The sequence below is a fragment of the Lithobates pipiens genome, unplaced genomic scaffold (assembly GCF_037356315.1).
Source record: "Lithobates pipiens isolate NorthernLeopardFrog02 unplaced genomic scaffold, aLitPip1_a1.2 Scaffold_10, whole genome shotgun sequence".
In the NCBI taxonomy this organism is placed as follows: domain Eukaryota; kingdom Metazoa; phylum Chordata; class Amphibia; order Anura; family Ranidae; genus Lithobates; species Lithobates pipiens.
Window position 1 is genome coordinate 72,654,642 of NW_027507686.1, and position 25,128 is coordinate 72,679,769.

A 25,128-nucleotide genomic window follows, 5' to 3' on the forward strand; every position below is an offset into this window, starting at 1 on the left:
CACGTACAAGTGTCCAGTGGACGGGCGTTTTTATGTACAGCCAGTCGGCTATTTGCTATTTTTATCCTTAACACTGTAAGTGTATTTTTAAATATTTGAGCCCCCCCATCCCAAAGCAGCCCCCATGTTGAGGGCATGGTTCAGGAGGCGCTTGCTTGTCCCCCCACCTTTCCTGGCCTGCCAGGCTCCATGTTCAGGTAAGGGTCTAGTATGGATTTTGGGGGGACCCCGCACCATTTCTTTTTTAAATTTTGGTGTGGGGTTCCCTTTAAAATCCATTTCAGACCCAGAGGGCCTGGTATGGATAGGGGGGATCCTGAATTTTTATGTGTCGGCAATTCTGTTTATATTAAGCTGTCAGTGGGGAAACCTGCTGACAGCTGATGAGTCATCGGTTGTTAAAGAGGAAGTAAAGGCAGTTGAAAAAAAAAACCAGCAACCTGCAAGGCAAAGGCATAATGAGCTGGTATGCATAGCATACCAGCTCATTATGAATAACTTACCTGAGAACGAAGCCCCCGAAGCGGTCCCCTGTCTTCATGTTCGCCGCTGCCATGTATCCCGGAGTGACTTCCGGGTCTCGCTGCTCTGGCGCTGTGATTCGCCGGAGCCGCCATGACGTTACTCCCACACATGCGCACGGGAGCCGACACAAGTGGCATATCGCCACGATCTGCAGCCAGCCCAGTGCGCCTGCACGCCGCTGTCTACGGCGCATGCGCCATAGACAGCGGTGGCTGTCTTTTTGTAAATATCTCCTAAACCGTATAGGTTTAGGAGATATTTCTTGGACCTACAGGTAAGCCTTAATCTAGGCTTACCTGTTGGTCAAAGTGGTTTGTAAGGGTTTACAACCACTTTAAGGATGCGGCAGCCAGGTTCTCAGTCAACTCCTTAACCAGCTATTCTTCGGTCATTTTAGACCAATCTGAATTAGAATTTTTTCAAAAATTTGGAATTTGCTAGAAAGTGAATAAACAAAACTAGATGAATTTCAACATTCAAATTTGTTACTATTGTCATTCGGAGATTCTGATACATCCTTTCCAGATGTTACAGTATGTAAGCCCAGCATGTGTCACTACTATAGCTTTAGTGAGCTAACTTACCTGTAATGAAGTATGTCCCACATTGTGCAGGCAACTACTGTATATCCTGTATAAATCGTCTGTGCATGGACACTCAGTCCTCTTCTGTTGCTGAACTTTCATTGATGTGGAGGTTAATAGCATCAGGTCTTCTGCGAAGCAGCTGTGAAAAAGGTTCCTGATGAGCACCTGTTCCCTTCTTCTTCCTCTTCCATGATCTGCGAATGAGGAGGAGAATCCTACGACTCATCAGACTTTCCGCCATTCACAGATTGTGTTACAGGCAGTGAAAGCAATGAATGAAGTTTTTTCAGTGGAGGAGGAGAGGGCGGGTGCTCCCCAGGAACTTTTTTATAGCAGCTGCACAGAAGACCTGAAGTTATTAACCCCCATGGTGCTGGATCTAACCATTAACTTTAATAATAATAGCATCACGTGCAATAATTATAGTATATTTCCGCTTTATAATTTCAGATTTCATCTTCTCCAAATGACCCATTTCATTGCACAAGTTCAGCAAAAAATGAAAATACTGGATTTTTGGCAAGTATGTTTTTTTTCGTTTCTTAAAAGGGACATAAGTCAATGGGTGTGAAGACCATAGAATCTTTTTTAAATCTGTGAATCTTTAGTGGATAAATCCTAATTTTCTTTATAAGTTGCAATTTCCCCAAAAGTACACCACTAACACCACATGAGCATTGTTCACATCTTTGATAAATACCACAGTGGAATCCTAGTATAGAAATAAGAGATTATTAGTCGAATGCAATGTTACAATAATAAGGTTTGATAAACAATTATAAAAGAAGAAACCGGCTATAAATAGGGTACCTCATCCATGAATAACACGACCAAGAAAAAAGCAAAAACTAGCGGACTTTACTGGTACCAGAGAAAACGGTCAGACATTGTGGTAAAAAAAGGTAAGTATTTACTATAATGTATAGTTAAAAGACATTGTAACGACACCCCGAGTATGAAAGGGGTTAAAGCCGATTAGGGCATTCCATTTCCAGCTACTGAACACTTCAATCAGCTGAACAAGAAACTATATGAATAATTATCCCCCAAGTACGAGACAAGGCTCTGTATTGAGGTTCAAACAAGAATTTTTTATTTTGATATCTTACACAAATATATACAGCAGGATGAAAGTACAACCTCTCACCGTAAACTTAATTAACATGAGCTAATTATCTAATCCTTTAGACAGCCTAGGTGATTTAGAGACATGACCTTTAGAACAGACTTCACGTCTCCTAGCTCACCAACTATACAATACACATTATCATACATCTCAATACAGAACTCCTTTGTCAGGTCACCTTGAGGCGAGGGATCAGGAGTGCACCACAAGGTTGTGGACCCTACGGCTGACTGCTGCAGACGGGGGACAGATCCCACTGGGGTTAGAGCGTAAAATTCCCTGGGGCGCGGAGTCTAAGAGCCAGCAGGTGTTCACCAGCGCCTCTGGTGGTGAGGATGGACTTGGCTGCAACTGGCTCCAGGTCGCGACCCCCAGGGTCCCCCAGCTCACACCCACAGTAGGCAACAGGAGGATAGGGATGGTGAGGGACAAAGCCAAGGTCGGGGCCACAAGCAGACAAGAATAGTCGGGTACACGCCAAAAGGTCAGGATCACAGGCAAACAAGGATAGTCAAGACACGCCAATGTCGGTAATGGAAAACAGTAGCAGAGCACACGGCAGGAAACAGGAAGCTAACACACAAAGGAATACACAATGGTTGATCAGCACTGATGGCCTGCAGTGCACAGGTTAATATAGGGCTCCCTGATAGGGCCTGGGGCGGAGCCATGCTTAGAGGAGAGGTTATAAAAACCACCAGGTGGAAGTGGCTGGCCTCTTAGTCTGAAGACATGAGGGGAGGTAAGCAAACACAGGAAGATCACTGCATAACCATGACATCCTTCATACAATTGTAGGGTTAATTAGCCCAGACAACAATGGCTGAAAGAGAAGCCACACTAGACTCATTTACATTATAGCAGACACAGACAGAGACAGGTGGCTGGAATTGACATCAGCAACAATATTTGTCCCAGCATTATGAATCAGCCACTATTTCTAATATGGTAGATACAGGGTTCATTATTTTCTTGGTCACCCTGCGCCCAAAAGTGACTCCCGTCACATGACTCCCTCCTTGTGGGACACTCCGGCAGATCCAGCTTGATCCTTCTCGGGTCAACTTGGGGATGTCCATTACTAGGAGGCCGAAGTGATGTCTGTTTGCCGGGACAACCTATCAGCATTGCCATTTTGCTTACTGGGTCGGTAGCTGATGGTGAAGTTTTATGGTTACAGGGCTAAACTCCGCCTCAGCAACTTGCCATTGTCTCCTGAGACCCGGTTAAGCCAGACCAATGGGTTGTGGTTGGTGACTAAAAATTCCTGTCTGTACAAATAAGGGTTCAACTTTTTAAGGGCCCAGACCAGGGCCAAGCACTCCTCCACTGCCGCATAGCTCACTTCCCAGGGTAATAGCTTTCTGCTCAGGTATGCGACAGGGTGTTCTCTTCCATCCTCCCTGATTTGGCTCAGCACAGCTCCCAGTCCAAACATGGAAGCGTCTGTGTGGACAAGGAAACGTTACAGCGAAGACAGGGGCATTTACAAGTGCTTGCTTGGGGGCTAGAAATGCGGCTTCACAAGCTGGAGACCACAGGGCTTACCTAGGCAAGTTCTTTTTTGTCAGGTCAGTCAGGGGCTTGGCGATAGCACTATAATCAGGGACAAAACATCGGTAGTACCCTGCAGTCCCCAAGAAGGCTAATACCTGGGTCTTAGTATGGGGTGTGGGCCAGTTAGCTACTGCCTTTACCTTGGCTGGTCCCGTGTCCCGAACCAACCCCCCAATCCAGGTGAACACGGGCAATAGGTAGCCAGAAAACGGTGCCTTCTGCAATCCTTATGTTTACAGAGTTTCCGGTAGGTTGGCTCTCTGGGATGAGGTTCTTCTGTAATAGGGTTATGGTGGTGCCAGTATCAAGTAGGCCATTGGCTACCTTTCCATTAACCTGGACAGTCTGTCTGTGTTTCTGCCTGTTGTCCTGGTTAGCTGTTTGTACTGGATCAGCCTCTTTAAGGACGCCCCAATATTCTTCCTCCTCAGCGCAGTGAGCTGCAGGCATGGATGTGCAGGGATTCCTCCCTGCTGGCTTTCTCCACGCCTTGGACTGCCTAGCTGGATTCAACGGACAGTCTGGCTTTTTTGTGCCCTAGCTGTTTACACCCGAAACACCTGATGGGTTGTGAGTAGTCCTGGGAGTTGAACCTGTGGCCGCTGGAGGTGGTGCTGTAGGGCGCTACAACTGTGGTTGGTAGGTGCCAGCTGGAGGGGGTGCCGCTGATCAATAATCCACCCGAGCTGTTGTCTTGACCACAGGGTTATGCAGTTTGCGGGCATCTGTGTATTCGTCCACCAAGCGAGCTGCTTCAGGCAAGGTGAAAGGTTTTCGGTCCCGGACCCACTCTCTGACTTCCGGGGACAGCTTGTCAAAGAAGTGCTCCAGCAGGAACAGCTGCAGCACCTCTTTGCCAGATACTGCTTGGCATCCAGCGACCCAATGGGATGGCGTGTGGTGTAGGCAGCATGCCCACTCGGTATATGAGTCTGCAGTCTGCTTGCTCGTCTCTTGGAACCGCCTCCGGTATGCCTCCGGTGTGATGGCATACCTGGCCAAATGTGCTTCTTTTACCAGCCCATAGTTCATAATCCCCTTGTCTGGAATGGCCCTCAACACTTCACTGGCCCGGCCGGACAATTTCCCAGACAAAATGGTAACCCATTCCTCTGTGGGTACCTGGTGTAGGCCACATTGCTGTCCAAAATCGGCAAGGTACTCATCAATCTCCCCTTCTGCTTCGATTATATTTTTAAAAGCAGCAAAATGTACCTTTCAGTTGGTGCTACTGTGACTCCTGCTGCTGCAGCATCTCTTGCTGTAGCCAATTTGCCTCCACAGTTGCTATAACTCAGTCTATGATGGCCGCTGTAGGGTTAGGGCCATAATGTGCCAGTCTTATGTTAACAGCCCAATGAAAACTTGCTTCTTCGGGTGTCCTGTCTGTTACGCTGGGCCTTTCGGTTGTGTTGGGTCTTTCGGCTGTATCCATTTTGACTAGTTCTGCGATAATGTCCCTCTTCTTGCGGTTGTTGGCCGGTAACCCCCGGTTCTCCAGTAAGTCTCCAGTAAGTGTCTTCTTGTAGCTGTCCTTCTGGGCTGTGGAATGATCCTGCTGCTTGCCACCAGTTCTAACGACACCCAGAGTATGAAAGGAGTTAAAGCCATTTAGGACATCCCATTTCTGAACCCAAAGGCAGCTACCGAACACTTCAATCAGGAGAACAAGAAACCATAGGAATAATTCTCACTTAAGTACGAGACGAGGCTCTGTATTGAGGTTCACACAGGAATGAATTTTTATTTTGAGATCTCACACAAATATATATAGCAGGATAAAAGTACTACCTCTCACCAGAAACCTAATTAACATGAGCTAATTATCTAATCCTTTAGACAGCCTAGGTGACTCAGAGACATGACCTTTAGGACAGATCCTAGCTCACCAACTAAACAATACACATAATCATACATCTCAATACACTACTTCATCATACAATTGCAGGGTTAATTAGCCCAGACAACAATGGCTGAAAGAGAAGCCACACTAGACTTATTTACATTATAGCAGACACAGACAGAGACAGGTGGCTGGAATTGACATCAGCATTTCCTAACAGTATTTTTCCCAGCATTATGAATCAGCCACTATTTCTAATATGGTAGATACAGGGTTCATTATTTTCTTGGTCATCCTGTGCCCAAAAGTGACTCCCGTCACACACAACATAAAACATGAAAAGAGTGCTCAAATTGGATGACTGAAATGGTACTTTTAATCCCAGACCCTATATCATTTATAAAGATATTGAAAAGTAAGGGTACCGACACTGAACCTTGGAGTACACCACTGATAATCTTAGACCATTCAGAGTAAGAATCATTAATCACTACTATATATTTTCACACTGATCTTTTCAAGCCTGTAGACTTTACCTTACACATTAGCCATGTGTGGGGAACTGTGTCAAACACTTTTGCAAAATCCAAGTATACCAAGTCCACAGCCACCCCTCTGTCCATTGTTTTACTTACCACTTCATAAAAAGAAATCAGGTTTGTTTGACAACTTCTGTCTTTGATGAATCCATGCTGTCTGTTGCTTAAAATATTTTTTTCCAGCAAGAACTCATCTGTGTGGTCTTTTATTAAACTCTTCAACATCTTCCTGAGTATAGAAGTTAAACTAACAGGTCTATAGTTATTTGGTAAAGACTTTGAACCCTTTTTAAATCTAACCACATTGGCCCTATGCCAATCCAGTGGTACTATTCCAGTCATTAATGAATCCCTAAAAATTATAAACAATTACTTTGAAATGACAAAGCGCAATTCTTTTTGGATCAGTGGGTGGATGTCACCTGGTGCTTTATCCACCTTTATTCTGTCTAAATATTTCTAGACTATATCACTTTTAAACATTATGGATCATTTGGGGCTGTGTCACTACCACCCCATTATGGACAGGAGCTCCCCCATGCTCATTTGTGTATAGATAGAGCTGAAGAAAGTATTTAATAAATTTGCATTCTCTTTGTCCCCAGTTACCCATTCCAGATAATTTTGTAAAGGGCCTACATGCTCAGACCTGACCTTTTTACTATTAATATATTTGAAGAATTTTGTAGGGTTTGTCCTACTATCTTTTGCAATCTGTCGTTCATTTTGAATTTTTGCGACCTCATTTTCCTTTACATATTCTGTTTTATTCTGTTTGTAAGCAAAGCAGGATACAGCATCACATAGTACTTAGAAGAGTCTACAAAGCCTCTTAATGCAGCCCTGTTGTAAATAACCTGTTTTTTAAAAGAAAATACACATTCTGGGATGAGTTTTTTAACTATCAAATTCCACCTCTGGTTCATATTTCATAATTCAGTCTGTAATCGATATACCTTCATGTTTTACTGATGTATAAGAACATAACAATCAGACACCAAACATATTACGAGGGTCAGAAGGCTGATTAGATACATTACATCTCAGGAAGACACGCATAGGATTCATATTACATTTGGTGTCTATCAAATTGTAATTTCATTCCGTTCAATAACCTATTAGTTCTCAGACTGTAAAACCCTGTCACTTTGAAATATAGATGTAGCTAGAATAACTGGCATTAACAGAGTGTCTGCTAAACTATAATATAAAGCATCAGCACCTCTATAACATACCCCACAGATCTTGTGATTGGGTGGGGGTTTGGTTCAGTAACACACTGTAGAGGGTCAACAAAAAGCTGCTGTATATGCAGCTACAATGTAATATGCATGTTAATGTCAAAATTCTAAAAATAAAGAACAAAGTACAGCCCTGTTCAAAATATACTAATGCTAATGTGCAAAGAGCAAAATAACGTATACCATCCTATCTTAAAGGTTCAAAATGTGTGCCATAGAATCCCTCAAGAAAATCCAGTGCCAAACAAATAGTGCGATCCAAAGCCACTAATGTCAATATATGATATATGTTATACAAGTGACCTTCTTAGAACACTCTTGCTGTGCCCAGGCAAGTGATCTTCTTGAAAACACTCTTTCTGTGCTTAGACAAGTGTCCTCCTTCCACCTTGTGTTACTCAAACTGCTCACCTTAAGCATAGATTGTATTATAGGAGGTCTAGTAGCGCTTGATGAAGGTACAGGTTAACAGCTTCCACAACCAGGCTCAGATATAGCAGAACACAGTTGCAGTAAAGGGTTAATCTCAAGCCACTTCAGGAATCAAGCCATTCATAAAAGGGAGCAAAGACCCTGCCCCCCCTTAACAGTTTTCTTTGTTGCTGAAGGGTCACATTCTATGGGTGATGTCAATTTTACAATTCTGGCTCTTGATGTATTATCATTATCTAATGTGTTTCCCCTAGGAGTCTTAGCTGTGATGATCCTTTTTGCTATTCATACACGTTCAATATGTACTGTACCTTCACGTTCAAAAGAGAGCAAAGACCACAACAATAATGCTCACTGCTAGCATTTGTTACATCCGCTATAGCACAAAATAGGACACTTAAAGAGTGATCAGCATGCAGTGTGTTAAAGGCATTTAAAGGTCCAGCAATCAGAAGAATCAACAATATACTTAGTCAGTGTGTGTTCCAAGGAATTTGCTTCACTCTGCAGAGTTTACAAGCGGTATATATTAGTCAGCATGCTGATGTCATTAGGCGCCACCTTTATGCATTACCTCCTATGGGACTGCCTCAGCTTCTTTCTGAGGAAGATATTGCCGAATAAACAGGTCCATAGCAGAATTGTAAAAATTACTCTGGCCCATAGGGGGTGAAAAGGAATGAGAGGGGAAGCAGTTATTTAACACATTCTTTTTTTTATTATTCTTTAGTTTTTTTCAGATTTCTAAAAAACACATTTAGAGGCAGATTTGTCCGTTACTTACTGAAATTACAAAAAAAAGAAATGTAACAACACAGAGCAGATTCCCAGAGGAGGCACATCAAAGAAGGACTTTCTCTTCAAATACTTTGCTGACTAAATACACTTATAAGGGCACTATGCATAATTTAAAAGGGTCAAGTTTTTAAAACACTCATCAGAGTGCAGGGCCGCTGATAAGCCAGCACAACTGGCCCTGTTATACCGGGCCTGGCCTCCGGGGGGGGGCCAGGCAGATATTCAACTGCTCTCAATGAGAACCCACTCGGGCTAAACATCTCAGAGGCAGAAAGGTGGAGCCTGACTGTGAGATCTTGTAGTTTGAGTGGGCAGGAGGGGGTGTGGCCGGCTTCGAGGATGATCGTTCCTGGCTTCTCCTGTTGTGCACACATGAGCTGCATTATGGTGGCAGTGGATCTGGATTCTCAGGGGACAGCAGGTTAGCCCAGTCACATTAACTGCAATTTAAAGTCTAATGTCTGTTTTTCATGTAGCACAGCTGCCCTGACTGTGAGAAATTGGGTTTTATACTGCACTGTCATATTTCTCACAGAAGTGCTGCATGAAAAAGGAGATGCCATCAATGTCAGCAAACCCCACTTTTTATTCTATTTAGATCACTGGATCACACCATGCCTGGAGCTGAATCACACAGGAACGCACTGTGCATTCCTGTGCAATTCACATGCAGGTCTGTGCAGCGCAATTTCAAGCTCATTCATTTTGAATGGGCAAAAATTGCAATGCACCAAAAGTAGCGTATACACTACTTTTTAAAATGTGATGCAACCAGATCACATGATCCAGGGCTGGCAGGGCAAACACACTATGTTTGCAAACCTGCGTTTGAGGTTTAATTGACTTTTTATTGACACCTGGTGCAGATCACAAAAGCAGTGCATTTTGTGTGCAGGTTGAATTTTTTTGAAAACTGACAATTTTATTAATTAAAAAAAAAAGAAAGGGGAACAGAAATAAGAGGGCATCAACAAAAAAGAAAAAGAGAACAAAGCATTTCCAATAAATAGCACAGGAGGATACATAGTACAATAATAATCACAACATCAGATTGCCAGTTGATCCAACATCACAGCCAAGGGTAGGGCTTGCTGCCGGTTCATGTAGTTTACGACCCCTGACATCATACTGAGCTACGATATAATAAAAGGGCCGCAATAGCGAACCTCCTGTACTAGGTCTCTTCAACAAATAGAAATAGGAGCAGTAGAGATGGGAAAAGCTAAGTCAAGAAAAGGAAAGAAAGATAAGAAATAGAGTGGAAGAGGGTTAAGGCAGCCGCCCGCCCCAGGGGCCCAGTATTGTCCCAAAGACAGCCACCTCAGGCAGCATTAGGCCCCGTGTGGAGAGAGCAGCGGGTCATAAGGCTGGAGGAGTCTCCAATAGGACCCAAGATTCCCATATTCTATCGTGCTTTTCAAGGGTGTCATTCAGGGAGGCTGTCAGGTATTCCATTCTCTTAACATCTCTGATCCTGGCGTGCAGTTCAAATAAGGAGGGGGGGGTCCATCTGTTTCCACTTTAGAGCCACCAGGCAGCATGCTGCAGTTAACACATGCGACAGTAGTTTCTGTGACATTTTAGTGAAGGAGGTGGGTGGTAGACCTAACAGATAAATTTTGGGATCTAAGGGCACCTCAGCGCCCAAGATGGATCGGAGCAATGATTGCACCATCAGCCAGTATGGGAGAAGTAGGGGCAAGTCCAATAAATATGGAATAGCGTTCCCCTATCTTTATGGCATCGCCAGCAGCGAGAGTCTGTCAAGGGGTATATGGAGTGGAGCAGGTCCGGGTCTGATACCAATAGAATAAAATCTTGTATTGGTTCTCCCTGTAGAGCGTGCAGATGGAGCTTCTGGAAGCCTGCAACCAGATACGCTGCCACGTGCTTAGAGGTATAGTTTCACGCAGGGCCTGCTCCCACTTGCCTATATTGGCATGTCGTGGCTTGTCCCGTGACGGGGACACGATCAGAAGCTGATAGGTGTGGGAGATCATACCCTTTGAGGAGGAGCCCTCCAAACATATTTTTTCGAATTCAGTTAAAGGGGAAAAGCGAAGGTTGGCCACAAAAGATTGCGCATAGTGCCGTAGTTGCAGATAACTAAAGAAGGCCTGTCTGGGTAAATTAAAAGTGTTTTGCAGGTCCTGGAAGGATTTCAAAAATCTAGTTCTGGGGTCTATCAGGTGGCCATAGTGGAATAGGTCTCTTTCCATCCAGAAGTGGGACATCTGTGAGGTCAAGCTGTCTGGGATATTAGGCGTGAACAGAAATGAGGTCACCAGGGAAGAGGTAGTAGTAAGCGGATATGACAGTTTCGCACGTCGCCAAAGCGTGCGCAGTAACGCCATGGGGTCCAGGAGGTGTGCCCCCCATGTGTTATATCGGAGCTCCAAAGCATGGAGTTCGGATGGGCGGGGGCTAACCACAATTTCTCAATTTGCATCCAGCGATTAAAGGCGTGGAGAGTACACCAGGAGGCCACAGGGCGCAACTGGGCAGCCAAGTAATACTTGGCTAAATTGGGAAACGCAAGGCCGCCCTGGGTGCGGGGGGCGTACAGAACTGATTTGCTGATCCGATGTCTCTTATAGTTCCAGAAAAAATTTAGAAGATCACCCTGGAGTTTTTTTAAAAAACGAGGTAGGGACAGGGGTGGGCAATGTCTCAAAAAGATACAGAAGTTTGGGTAGAATGGTCATTTTTAGTGTTGCGAGACGACCAAGCAGCGACAACCTCAGAGATTTCCACTTGGCCAGGGATGCCTTGGAGTGCAGGTTGAATTTTACAGGAATCCACAGCACATTTCTTCGCAATTCAGATGCAGCCATGGTGTGAACCGCTCCCTTAGACATATTACTTCTCATTAAAAGTTTCGATTTTCTTTTTAACCACTTCAGCCCCAGGGGATTTTACCCCCTTCCTTACCAGAGCACATTGTGCGATTTGGCACTGCGTCGCTTTAACTGACAATTGTGCGGTCGTGCGACATTGCACCCAAACAAAATTGACGTCCTTTTTTTCCCACAAATAGAGCTTTATTTTGGTGGCATTTGATCACCTCTGCGGTTTTTATTTTTTGCGCTATAAACAAAAAAAGAGCGACAAATTTGAAAAAAAACACAATATTTTTTACTTTTTGCTATAATAAATATCCCATTTAAAAAAAAAAAATTTCCCTCAGTTTAGGCCGATACGTATTCTTCTACATATTTTTGGTAAAAAAAAATCACAATTAGCGAATATATTGATTGGTTTGTGCAAAAGTTATAGCATCTACAAAATAGGGGATAGATTTATGGCATTTTTTTTTCATTTTTGTTTACTAGTAATGGTGGCGATCTGCGTTTTTTTTTTTTTATGACTGCGACATTATGGCGGACACATTGGACACTTTTGACACATTTTTGGGACCATTCACATTTACACAGCGATCAGTGCTATAAAATTGCACTGATTACTGTGTAATGTGACTGGCAGGGAAGGGATTAACACCAGGGGGCGCTGCAGGGGTTAATATATTCCCTATGGGAGTGATTCTAACTGTAGGGGAGGGGACTCACAAGGGGAGGAGACCGATCGGTGTTCCTCTGTATTGTGAACACACCATCGGTCGCCTCTCCTCTGACAGGACGTGGATCTGTGTGTTTACATACACAGATCCACGGTCCTGCTGTGTTCCTGGGCAATCGCAGGTGCCCGGCGGACATCGCGGCCGCCGGACACACGCACCGGGTCCCGAGCGATGGGAGATCCAATCTGTGGGTGTCATATGTCTATAGGCCGGGGCTGAAGTGGTTAAAATGGGCTTAGCTGACATGGCATCTTCTTCTTTTTCATGTAGAACTGTTTGACTGTGACAAATTGGACAGTGCAGTTATGAACGCAGCACAGTATCATCTGCATCCTACACAGTTATCTTAGACTAACCACACCTAATAATTAAGCGTAATTTAAACCATGTCCATTTTCCAGCTCCGCGTAGCGCATATTTTTTAAATTAGCCACGCCCACAATTTAGCCTTTATGTATACCCTAGCCTCTCTGTAGAGGAGGGGCGGGGCCAAGTGTGGGGCTGAAGGAGGGACCGGGGGGAGGCTGAAGGGGCCCCTGTCAGGTAGGCTGTACGGGGCCTCATGATTTCTATCAGCGGCCCTGTCGGAGTGTACTGCTATAGAAAAACATGGATATTTCGTAAATTGTGTTATTAGAGATAGCTGTGCAGAGCTGGTTTGTTCTGTTAACCAGCAAAATAACCAAATTGGCCCTGTCTAACAGTTTACGTTAAAGACAGAGGGTTTTGTTTGCACACATTTGCAAATATATGCTTAAGGTGCAGGGCCCATGCTAAGGGACCTCTGTATGTACTGCGATCTTAACTCTAAAATTTATGTTTTTAATTAAAACAGTTAGAGAGGGCCAATTTGGTTGTTTTGAAGGCTGGCTGGTAAGTGTTAATTGGAAACCTTTTGTTTGTAGACATATGCATTCATTTTCGTCCGAATGCATTTTCCTCCGAATTTCGGGTATTTTCGTTATCATTTAAACAAACGATAACGAATGTGCAGATTCCGAAAACCAAAAGATCTGACATAAAATAATGCTTTATTTTCGTTTTTGTTGTGACAACAATTCGATATAGATAGGAGATTCAACATGACACTGACAATAGCAATCTGTGTCCATCGAACCTGTGGTCGAATGTGCCTAACCTTAGCTCTATTAGTCCAAGATTATTCTACATAGAGAGAAAAGATTCAACATTATAGAGACAATAACAAAAAAGGTTGAATGTGCCTAACCTAACTGTATTAGTCCAAGATTATTCGACATATAGAGAAAAAAGATTCAACATGAAGATTCGACGAAGCAGTCGCTGCGAGTGGACATTTATGGTCAAATGCTCTGCCCATAGGCTATAGATGAATTCTAATGTTGGTTGACTAGTAATAATAATTAATAAATATAATTATTACTAGTGTAATACAACATTAGAATTGTACTATAGCTTGTAGGCGGAACAGTTGACCGGAAATGTATGATTGCGGCGTCATACAGTTTAGCTGCTTCGTCGAATCTTCTTAGAACATTCGACAGACACCATAAGCCTTCAATGACAGATTCGACCTTAATTATTTTGGATTTTCAGACGAATGCATTTCTTTAACGAAACAAAATAAATAAAAACGAATTTCGGGAGTAACTAAAAACATTTTTTTTTTTGGACGAAAACGAAATTCCGAAACAAAATATTTCAGTGTGCACATGTCTATTTGTTTGTGATGTACAATGCCCTTCCCACTTTGCTGCAAATGCCAGGTATAGTTTAGGGTGGTTGCAACTTTTTTTGTACAATTTGTTCTGTTTAGGTATTTTTGTAATTTTTTTTATTTATTGCTTAGTTCTATTTCATGACATAAGCAGATAATCTTCTGTCTTTAGTTGCACCAAAGCCATCACCTGTCTTGAGAAGCATTTCACCAGCAAATGTTATGCCAAGCATCACACCGCACACAGTGAGTCTAGTCTGGATTTATTGTTTACCTATAGTAATGCGTACACATGATCGGACTTTCCAACAAAAAGCTCAGATCGAACATTTCCCGATGGAAAATCTGGCCGTGTGTATGCGGCATTAGACTTGTATTGAAAATGTTACTTTTATTTTAGAAAGTGGTCAAAAAAAAAAGTTTATAACTGATATGTTTACGTGCGTGGACTAAAAAAATCTGACAAATATAACCCATTTTAAACTAGTATTTTTGATATTTTCAGTTTCAATAATATATTTTCTCTTTGCTTTTTAAAACATATATGTTTTTTGTAAACAGTTAACCAGGATGTATGAGACAAAACTAGATACTAATGTACATTTTCCAGAGAAACAAGATTGTCCACCCTTAACCTGCTTCGGCGATGTGATTCGCCGGAGCCGCAATGACATCACTCCCGCGCATGCGCACAGGAGCCGACACGAGCGGCATATCGCCGCGATCTGCGGCCAGCCCAGTGCGCCACAGCGGTGGCTGTCTTTTTGTAAATATCTAGATATTTCTTGGACCTACAAGCAAGCCTTAATCTAGACTTACCTGTAGGTCAAAGTGGTTTGTAAGGGTTTACAACCACTTTAAGGATGCGGCGGCCAGGTTCTCAGTCAACTCCTTAACCAGCTATTCTTCGGTCATTTTAGACCGATCTGAATTAGAATTGTTTTAAATTTTGGTGTGGGATTACCTTTAAAATCCATTTCAGACCCAGAGGGCCTGGTATGGATGGGGGGGGGGGGGGGGATCCTGACGCTATTTTTTTTCAGAATTTTTATGTGTCGGCAATTCTGTTTACATTCAGCTGTCAGTGGGGAAACCTGCTGACAGCTGATGAGTCATCGGTTATTAAAGAGGAAGTAAAGGCAGTTGAAAAAAAAAAAGCAACCTGCAAGGCAAAGGCATAATGAGCTAGTATGCATAGCATACTAGTTCATTATAAATAACTTACCTGAGAAAGAAGCCCCCGAAGCGGTCCTCCGTCTTCATGTTCACCGCTGCCATGTATCCCGGCGTGACTTCCGGGTCTCACTGCTCCGGCGCTGTGATTTGCCGGAGTCGCGATGACGTCACTCCCGCGCATGCACAAGGGTGCCGACACGAGCGGCATATCGCCACGATCTGCGGCCAGCCCAGTGCGCCTGCACGCCGCTGTCTACGGCGCATGCGTCATAGACAGCAGTGGCTGTCTTTTTGTAAATATCTCCTAAACCGTATAGGTTTAGGAGATATTTCTTGGACCTACAGGTAAGCCTTAATCTAGGTTTACCTGTAGGTCAAAGTGGTTTGTAAGGGTTTACAACCACTTTAAGGATGTGGTGGCCAGGTTCTCAGTCAACTTCTTAACTAGCTATTCTTCGGTCATTTTAGACCGATCTGAATTAGAATTGTTCTAAAAATTTGGAATTTGCTAGAAAGTGAATAAACAAAACTGGATGAATTTCAACATTCAAATTTGTTAATATTGGCATTTGGAGATTCTAATACATCCTTTCCAGATGTTACAGTATGTAAGCCCAGCATGTGTCACTACTATAGCTTTAGTGAGCTAACTTACCTGTAATGAAGTATGTCCCACATTGTGCAGGCAACTACTGTATATCCAGTATAAATCGTCTGTGCATGGACACTCAGTCCTCTTTCTGTTGCTGAACTTTCATTGATGTGGAGGTTAATAGCATCAGGTCTTCTGCGAAGCAGCTGTGAAAATGGTTCCTGATGAGCACCTGTTCCCTTCTTCTTCCTCTTCCATGATCTGCGAATGAGGAGGAGAATCCTATGACTCATCAGACTTTCCGCCATTCACAGATTGTGTTATAGGCAGTGAAAGCAATGAATGAAGTTTTTTCAGTGGAGGAGGAGAGGGCGGGTGCTCCTCAGGAACTTTTTTATAGTAGCTGCACAGAAGACCTGAAGTTATTAACCCCCATGGTGCTGGAAGTTCAGAGGCAAGAAGAGAGCTGGACACCCTGCACAGAAGATTTATAAAGAATCAAGCTGCCTGAAACAATGTGAGATTTACTTCTTTACAAGTAAGTTATCTCTCTAAAATTCTAGATTAATGTTTTTTATCTAACCATTAGCTTTAATAATAATAGCATCACGTGCAATAATTATAGTATATTTCTGCTTTATAATTTCAGATTTCATCTTCTCCAAATGACCCATTTCATTGCACAAGTTCAGCAAAAAATGAAAATACTGGATTTTTGGCAAGTATGTTTTTTTTCGTTTCTTAAAAGGGACATAAGTCAATGGGTGTGAAAACCATAGAATCTTTTTCAAGTCTGTGAATCCTTAGTGGATAAATCCTAATTTTCTTTACAAGATGCAATTTCCCCAAAAGTACACCACTAACACCACATGAGCATTGTTCACATCTTTGATAAATACCACAGTGGAATCCTAGTATAGAAATAAGAGATTATTAGTGGAATGCAATGTTACAATAATGAGGTTTGATAAACAATTATAAAAGAAGAAACCGGCTATAAATAGGGTACCTCACCCATGAATAACGTGATGAAGTAAAAAGCAAAAACTAGCGGAATTTACTGGTACCAGAGAAAACGGTCAGACATTGTGGTAAAAAAAGGTAAGTATTTACTATAATGTATAGTTAAAAGACATTGTAACGACACCCCAAGTATGAAAGGGGTTAAAGTCGATTAGGGCATTCCATTTCCAGCTACCGAACACTTCAATCAGCTTCACAAGAAACTATACAAATAATTCTCCCCCAAGTGCGAGACAAGGCTCTGTATTGAGGTTCAAACAAGAATTTTTTATTTTGAGATCTTACACAAATATATACAGCAGGATGAAAGTACAACCTCTCACCAGAAACCTAATTAGCATGAGCTAATTATCTAATCCTTTAGACCAGGGCTCGACAAAACCCGGGCGCCAGGTCGCATTGGCGACTAGAAATAGCGACCTCGCGCCTGGGGCAGCAGAGCTGGGGGTATCCTGTCTCTGTGGACCCCCCCAGCGTGATCGCGTCGGGGCGTTCCGCCGGCGGCCGAAAATTTAGGCCGCGGCTTTGAGGCCTTCTGCGGTCCTATGATTCCTTATGGAATCTGGCGCCCTCTTGTGGTCGCCGTTGGTATGACAAACCAGCAATGCTAATGAAGCTTCCTCTGCCTGTTTTATATTACCTGCCTCTTCTTCCCTTTATTTAGAACCCACTAAACATTATATATATTTTTTATTCTAACACCCTAGAGAATAAAATGGTGGTTGTTGCAATACTGTCTGTCACACCGTATTTGTGCAGCGGACTTACAAGCGCACTTTTGTTGGGAAAAATAATTTAGTTAATAAAAAAATAAGAGAACAGTAAAGTTAGCCCAATTATTTTTTATATTGTGAAAGATAATGTTACGCCGAGTAAATTGATACCCAACATGTCACGCTTCAAAATTGCACCCGCTCATGGAATGGCGACAAACTTTTACCCTTTAAAATCTCCATAGGCGACGTTTAAAAAAATTCTACAGGTTGCACGTTTTGAGTTACAGAGGAGGTCTGGGGCTAGAATTATTGCTCTCGCTCTACCGATCACGGCGCTACCTCCTATGTGTGGTTCGAACACCGATTTTATATGCGGGCAGGACAGGGCGCGTTTAAAAATTATTATTTTTTCTGCTTATTTTAACTTTTTTTTTTTCCACTGTTCTTTTAAAAAAAATGTTGTGTCACTTTTATTCTTATTACAAGGAATGTAAAAATCCCTTGTAATAGAAAAAGCATGACAGGTCCTCTTATATATGAGATCGGGGGGGTCAGAGAGACCTCGGATCTCATATTTACACTAAAATGCAATTGAAAAAAAAATTGTCATTTGAAAAAAATAAATAAAATGTCCCTCTAAGAGCTATGGGCAATGACTTGGAGACGGGGGGGGCGGCGACGGCGCTGCTATCTTCCCCTCACTCGTCTCCATGTCAGGCCAGGGACAGGTCCGGATTGCCGTCACGGACCTGGCTTCTAACTTTTTAAGCTGGCTCCTAGATTCCAAGCAAATTTGTCAACCCCTGCTTTAGACAGCCTAGGTGATTTAGAGACATGACCTTTAGAACAGACTTCACGTCTCCTAGCTCACCAACTATACAATACACATTATCATACATCTCAATACAAAACTCCTTCATACAATTGCAGGGTTAATTAGCCCAGACAACAATGGCTGAAAGAGAAGCCACACTAGACTCATTTACATTATAGCAGACACAGACAGAGACAGGTGGCTGGAATTGACATCAGCAACAGTATTTGTCCCAGCATTATGAATCAGCCACTATTTCTAATATGGTAGATACAGGGTTCATTATTTTCTTGGTCACCCTGCGCCCAAAAGTGACTCCCATCACATGACTCCCTCCTTGTGGGACACTCCGGCAGACCCAGCTTGATCCTTCTTGGGTCAACTTGGGGATGTCCGTTACTAGGAGGCCGGAGTGATGTCTGTTTGCCGGGACAACCTATCAGCATTGCCATTTTGCTTCCTGGGTCGGTATCTGATGGTGACGTTTTATGGTTACAGGGCTTAACTCCACCTCAGCAACTTGCCATTGTCTCCTGAGACCCGGTTAAGCCAGACCAATGGGTTGTGGTTGGTGACTAATAAAAATTCCTGTCTGTACAAATAAGGGTTCAACTTTTTAAGGGCCCAGACCAGGGCCAAGCCCTCCTTCTCCACTGCCGCATAGCTCACTTCCCGGGGTAATAGCTTTCTGCTCAGGTATGCGACAGGGTGTTCTCTTCCATCCTCCCCGATTTGGCTCAGTACAGCCCCCAGTCCAAACATGGTAGCGTCTGTGTGGACAAGGAAATGTTTTGCTAGGTACTGGGGCAGCGAAGACAGGGGCATTTACAAGTGCTTGCTTGGGGGCTAGAAACGCGGCTTCGCAAGCTGGAGACCACAGGGCTTGCCTAGGCAAATTCTTTTTTGTCAGGTCAGTCAGGGGCTTGGCGATAGCACTATAATCAGGGGCAAAACATTGGTAGTACCCTGCAGTCCCCAAGAAGGCTAATACCTGGGTCTTAGTATGGGGTGTGGGCCAGTTAGCTACTGCCTCTACCTTGGCTGGCTCTGGTCCCCACACCCTACTCAGTGTCCCAGGTACTGCACCTCAATTATACCTAGATGGCAATTGTCTGGTTTCAAGGTCAGGCCTGTGGCCCGAATCTTGAACAGAGCCACCCCTACGTGAACCAGGGACTCCTCACAAGACCCACTGTAGATCGCAATGTCATCCAGGTATGCGCATGCAAAATCCTGAAAGTCATCGATCAGCCTATCCACCATGCGTTGGAAGGTAGCCGGGGCATTTTTAATCCTGAATAGCATGAACTTAGACTGGTACAGGCCAAACGGGGTAACAAATGCCTACTTGGGGATAGCATCCTCGGCCAGGGGAATCTGCCAATAGCCCTTACACAGGTCTATTGTAGTTACATAACGTCCTCTGGCTATATGATCTAGCAGTTTGTCTACCCAGGGCATCGAGTAGGCGTCAGTGGTGGTCTTCTAATTGAATTCCATTACAGGAGAGACCCAAGGGCTGTCAGAGGGCTCAATGACTCCTAACTGAATCATCTGTTGTATATCCTTCCGCATTCCTTCTCAGACTGGTTCAGGGATATGATCAGGGGGCTGTCAAAGGGGTGCTTGTCCAGGGGTCTCTACCTGATGCACAGCCAGGATCGTGTAGCCCAGTTTTTGGGAGAAAGTCGCCCGTTTCTTCCACAGAAGGCGCTTAGCCTGTTCCTTCTTTGTGGGGCTTAACCGGTCTCCTAGCTGTACGAGGCTAATGAGGCCAGTCTGGGGGTACATACTGCAGCAACATCCTCCTGCCATTCCTGATACTCCTTTAGGATGTTCACATGAAAGGTTCGCTGGATCACATACCTGGGCTACTACTTTATACGGGCCCTGCCAAGATGCCTGCATCTTGGCGGTCTTCACAGGCTTAAGTACTAAGATCTACTGCCCAACCTGGAAGATACGCTGTCTGGCCCCCCGATCGTACCACCTCGTCTGTCTCCCCTGGGCCACCTGGAGATTCTCCCTTACTATCAGAGACAGTTGCTCCATGTGGTCCCTGAGTTCCAGAACATAGGGCACTACGGGGGTCCCCTCCCACTCTATCTCTCCCTCCCAGTGTCCTCTAATGAGATTGAGGGGTCCGCAGACCCTTCTCCCATAGAGTAACTCGAAGGGAGAGAACCCAGTAGATTCCTGGGGTACCTCTCTGTACGCAAATAACAGGTGAGGCAGGAATTTCTCCCAGTCTCTGCAAGCTTCCAAAAAGGTCCTCAGCATTTGCTTGAGGGTACCGCTAAAGCACTCGCAGAGACCATTAGTCTGGGGGTGGTAAGGTGAGCTCTGCCTGCATGCAATCCGTGGCGGTTAAACCAAATCTACACAGGTGCCACGGGTTACATGCTTGACGGCCGTCAGAAGGTTCACTCAGTGGGCAGTAAAAGTGATATACCTTCCCTGCCCGTGTTTGCTAGACCACGTGTCTGTGGTCAGATGTATCTTGGCACCGACACTGTGTGCCAGAGATACATTCACTTGCCGCTGAACATGGCCATATAGCTCTGGGATGCCCTTCTCTGAGAAATACTTCCTTCCTGGGACCTTCCATTGTGGTATTCCAATGGCCACAAATTTTCGAAAGGCCTCCGAGTCCACCAGTTTATATGGCAGTAGTTGGCGGGCTATCAGTTCTGACAAGCCAGCCGTCAACCGTTGGGCAAGAGGGTTATCCGGCATCATCATTTTTTTACACTCGAACATTAGGCCCACGGAAGCCTGCCTTTTTGCAGAAAAACGTGAGCTTGGCGTGATGGAAGGTGGAGTGGAGGATAATTGTGAGGAGAGAGGATAAGGAGAAGTAGAAGACGAGGTTGGACGGTGAGAGCCTGGAGTGTGGCTTTGTGTGTTCCGTTGCTCCCACTGGGCTCGGTGATGGCTGCTCATGTGCCTTCTTAAGGCGGTCGTCCCTAGGTGAGTGTTGGGCTTACCGCGACTAATGCGTTGACTGCAAAGATTGCAGATGACAACGCTATTGTCAGCAGTGGACACGTTAAAAAAAGCCCACACTGCGGAGCCATGTTTTGGTGTCCTGGGAGCGCCAGATGTGACCGTACATGGTTGATGACTCGCTCCTGATACATTTGCAGTCTGCTTTGTCCCTCCTGTGCAATGTAAGTTATTCCTGCTTCTCCTCCCTATCTGCTGGTCCATATCTCCCTCTGAACTCCCCTCCTCTTCCTCTCTTGTGGGCACCCACGTGACATCACTAGACACGTCATCATCGACGTCACCTTCCCCACCGCTATAAGTAGAGATCTCGGAGTAGGCAGCAACACCGGGGACCAACCTCCTCCTTGGGCTGATCTGGGTACTGTCATCAGACTGCTGAGTAGCGGTTGTTGCTACCTCCTCTTCCTGATCCAATACCAAGAGTGGATGCGCATCAGAAATGTCTTGATATGGATCGGAAAATAATAATAATAATTCTTGTGACTCAAGCGGAAGGTATGTGGTGGTGGGGGTGTTGTTGGTGGTAGTGTCTTTGGGGGTGCACATAGCAGAGAGTGAAGAAGAGGGTGCAGATCGAGAGGATGAAGAGGGTGCAGAAGAGTAAGGCTGAGTGAGCCACTCAACCAAGTCTGGTGCGTCCTTTAAAGTAATTGAACGCACCTTCTGCAACTTCCCACTTTGGCTCAAGCCTGTTGCTCCTGCCCTACCCCTACCACCCCTGCGGAAGGGCCTGCCTCTTCCTCTGCCTGTCATTTTTTAAATGACCCTGTGACAAAACTCTCAGTCCCTATACTGATAAAGGACTGCTGCAGTATAGGGCAGCAGTCCGCAGTAGTGCACCTCAACCCTATGTATTGTGGACCTATACCAGTCCTTAAGGAATAGCAGACTGTACCTCACTCAACTCTATGTACTGTAGCACCCTAGACCTTACCAGTCCTTATAAGGACCTTTGTGGAACAAGTAGGTTGTGAATGATTAGCAGACTGTACCTCAGTCCCTATACTGATAAAGGACTGCTGCAGTATAGGGCAGCAGTCAGACTCAGCAGTAGTGCACCTCAACCCTATGTATTGTGGACCTATATCAGTCCTTAAGGAATAGCAGACTGTACCTCACTCAACCCTATGTACTGTAGCACCCTAGACCTTACCAGTCCTTATAAGGACCTTTGTGGAACAAGTAGGTTGTGAATGATTAGCAGACTGTACCTCAGTCCCTATATTGATAAAGGACTGCTGCAGTATAGGGCAGCAGTCAGACTCAGCAGTAGTGCACCTCAACCCTATGTATTGTGGACCTATACCAGTCCTTAAGGAATAGCAGACTGTACCTCACTCAACCCTATGTACTGTAGCACCCTAGACCTTACCAGTCCTTATAAGGACCTTTGTGGAACAAGTAGGTTGTGATTGATTAGCAGACTGTACCTCAGTCCCTATACCGATAAAGGACTACTGCAGCAGAAGGACAGCAGTCAAGTGTAATATTCTTTCTATATTTGGAAGAAAGAATATTATACGTGTACAAGCCTATTACCATACCAGTCCTGAAAAGAACCTTTGTGGACCTAATAGCAACAGCTACTGATTAAACTGACTGTCCCTCGCTGCCTCACACACAACTTCCTGCCTGTCCCTATTTAAACTGACAAAACAGAGGCTGCTGGAACAATAACTTGAATAGCACTTTTGTGGACCTAATAGTAACAGCTAATGATTAAACTGACTGTCCCTGCAGCACACAGCGTCCTGTCCCTTTCTCTACACTGACAAGAGACAGGCTGCTGCAACAATCAGTAGCACAGCACTGCCTCAAACCTATATCCTGAACTACACCTAACACCTATACCAGTCCTGAAAAGAACTTTTGTGGACCAAATAGCTAGCGATTTGGGTCACTGCAATCTCTCCCTGCTCCACACAGCAACCTCTCCCTATAGTGACAGAAGAAAGAATGTAAAATGGCCACCGGATCGGGTCTATTTATAAGTTAGGGGGAATGTCCAAGTGTCCATGTGCTGTAATGTCTCAATTGGCTGTCCTGTACCCTATGATGGATGTGTCATCATAGGTCAAAGTTCTTTTACACAGTAAACACGGAAGTCCGCCGCACGAACGGCGAAACGGCGAAACGACCGCCGGGCGAACCGTTCGGCCATCCCTAATCTTAACTCTAAAATTTATGTTTTTAATTAAAACAGTTAGAGAGGGCCAAAATGGTAATTGTTGGTTATCCTCGCGCTACAATGGTAAAGCAAAAAAAACTAATATGGTTGCAGCAAACCACCGACAGAGGTGCAGACCCTCCCCTCAAGTGATACTAGTGAAAAAAGAATGGTGTTGCGCTCCACACAAAATTAATTAAATCAAATAACAGTAAATAAATAATCGCATACAAAATCTAAAAGACGCACCTATGCGATTAAAATTAATTTAAATTATATCTATATCCTATATGCATAAAATCATTCAAAGTGACTGATGGGGTATTCAGAATATACACATATTCTTAGTGTCATTCATACTACAAATAAAGAAATTCAAATAGTCTATGTAATCGTAATAAAGTGCAAGTGAAGCAATAAAAAGCAAAAACGCAGGTACTAATAATACCAATGTGAAATCCAAAATGTGTCTTAGGCCGCGTACACACGCAGGGACTGTTCGCTCAACTTTGTCCGTCAAACAGTTTCAGCAAACAGTCCGCTCAAAATTAGCATGGACGGACTTGCCCACACACGACGAACGAACAGTTTGCTGAAACCGTGCGCGATGACGTGAACGGCACGTACGACGGGACGGAAAATACGACGTCCTATACACTGCATTACAACTTTCGGCATGTAAATCCTTTCTGAGCATGCGCGGAACTTAGTTTGACGAACAAGCCTACACACGAGGGGACTGTTCGCTGAAACCAAGTTTCAGCGGACAGTTTTTCGGAATTTCCGAAAAACTTTGTTCAGCAGACTGTTCGCTGAAACTGTCCGCTGAAAGCCCACACATGGGCGGACTGTCCGCCGAAACACTGTTCAGCGGACAAAGTTGGGCGAACAGTCCCCGCGTGTGTACGCGGCCTAAATCCATAAAAGTGCATCCAAGTGCAGACGTATGTAAAAAATTGGTGTAAAAGTAAAATCCAGCAAATAAATAAACAGACAAGTGTATATATAAAAATATACCAAAAATTATAAATATAGAGCTAGATATAGGCCACAGTCCAAAGGAATTTCTTAAAGTGTCTCTAATTGTCAAAAGACTAGCAATCCATATCAGATCATGCAAAATAAGTGAATCCACACTGTGCTGTGTAAAAGGTTGATTCTGTGAACAAACACGGGGTAGTTCCACCAGTGATCTTACAATTCCTCAAAGTGGGTGCTCACACACTGAGTGCAGTGGGTACCTTACCTCACTGCTGTCAGTTAGACAGCAATATGCTCCAATAATTAAGGTGTATATCCTCAGTTGATATAGGTTTAAGGTGTATATCCTCAGTTGATACAGGCACCCCAGATGGTTCCCTCCAGGTACTCAGCCATGGATCACAGATCAAACCCGGAAAAAAGAAGAGGGGCTCCGATAGTGAAGTAATGTCACACAAATTCTTTATTATAAAAAGGACAAAGTCCTGGGTACTCACATTTAAGTAGCACAATTAAAACGTTACAGCTAAAACAACGAACGGCCTCCTCGTTCGTACCCCGGACGTCGCTTCCGGTATCCTCCTAGGCAAATCCTACGCGTATCGTCATTGATCAAGTGACTTCACCCTGATGAAGTCACGTGATCAATGACGATACGCGTAGTCCTTTGGACTGTGGCCTATATCTAGCTCTATATTTATAATTTGTGGTATATTTTTATTTATGGTT

General features: G+C 44.1%; 1 long non-coding RNA gene across 1 annotated transcript in view; it reads left to right on the forward strand.

Annotated features, from left to right (window-relative positions):
• The first annotated feature begins 1,559 nt into the window (after positions 1-1,559).
• The window catches only part of LOC143941869 (uncharacterized), a 31,075-nt gene continuing 7,506 nt past the window's right edge, over positions 1,560-25,128 (forward strand). Inside the window, exons 1-3 of the long non-coding RNA XR_013264499.1 lie at positions 1,560-1,635; positions 14,094-14,167; positions 16,339-16,411. This is a non-coding gene — a long non-coding RNA (uncharacterized LOC143941869). The remainder of the gene's footprint in view (positions 1,636-14,093; positions 14,168-16,338; positions 16,412-25,128) is intronic.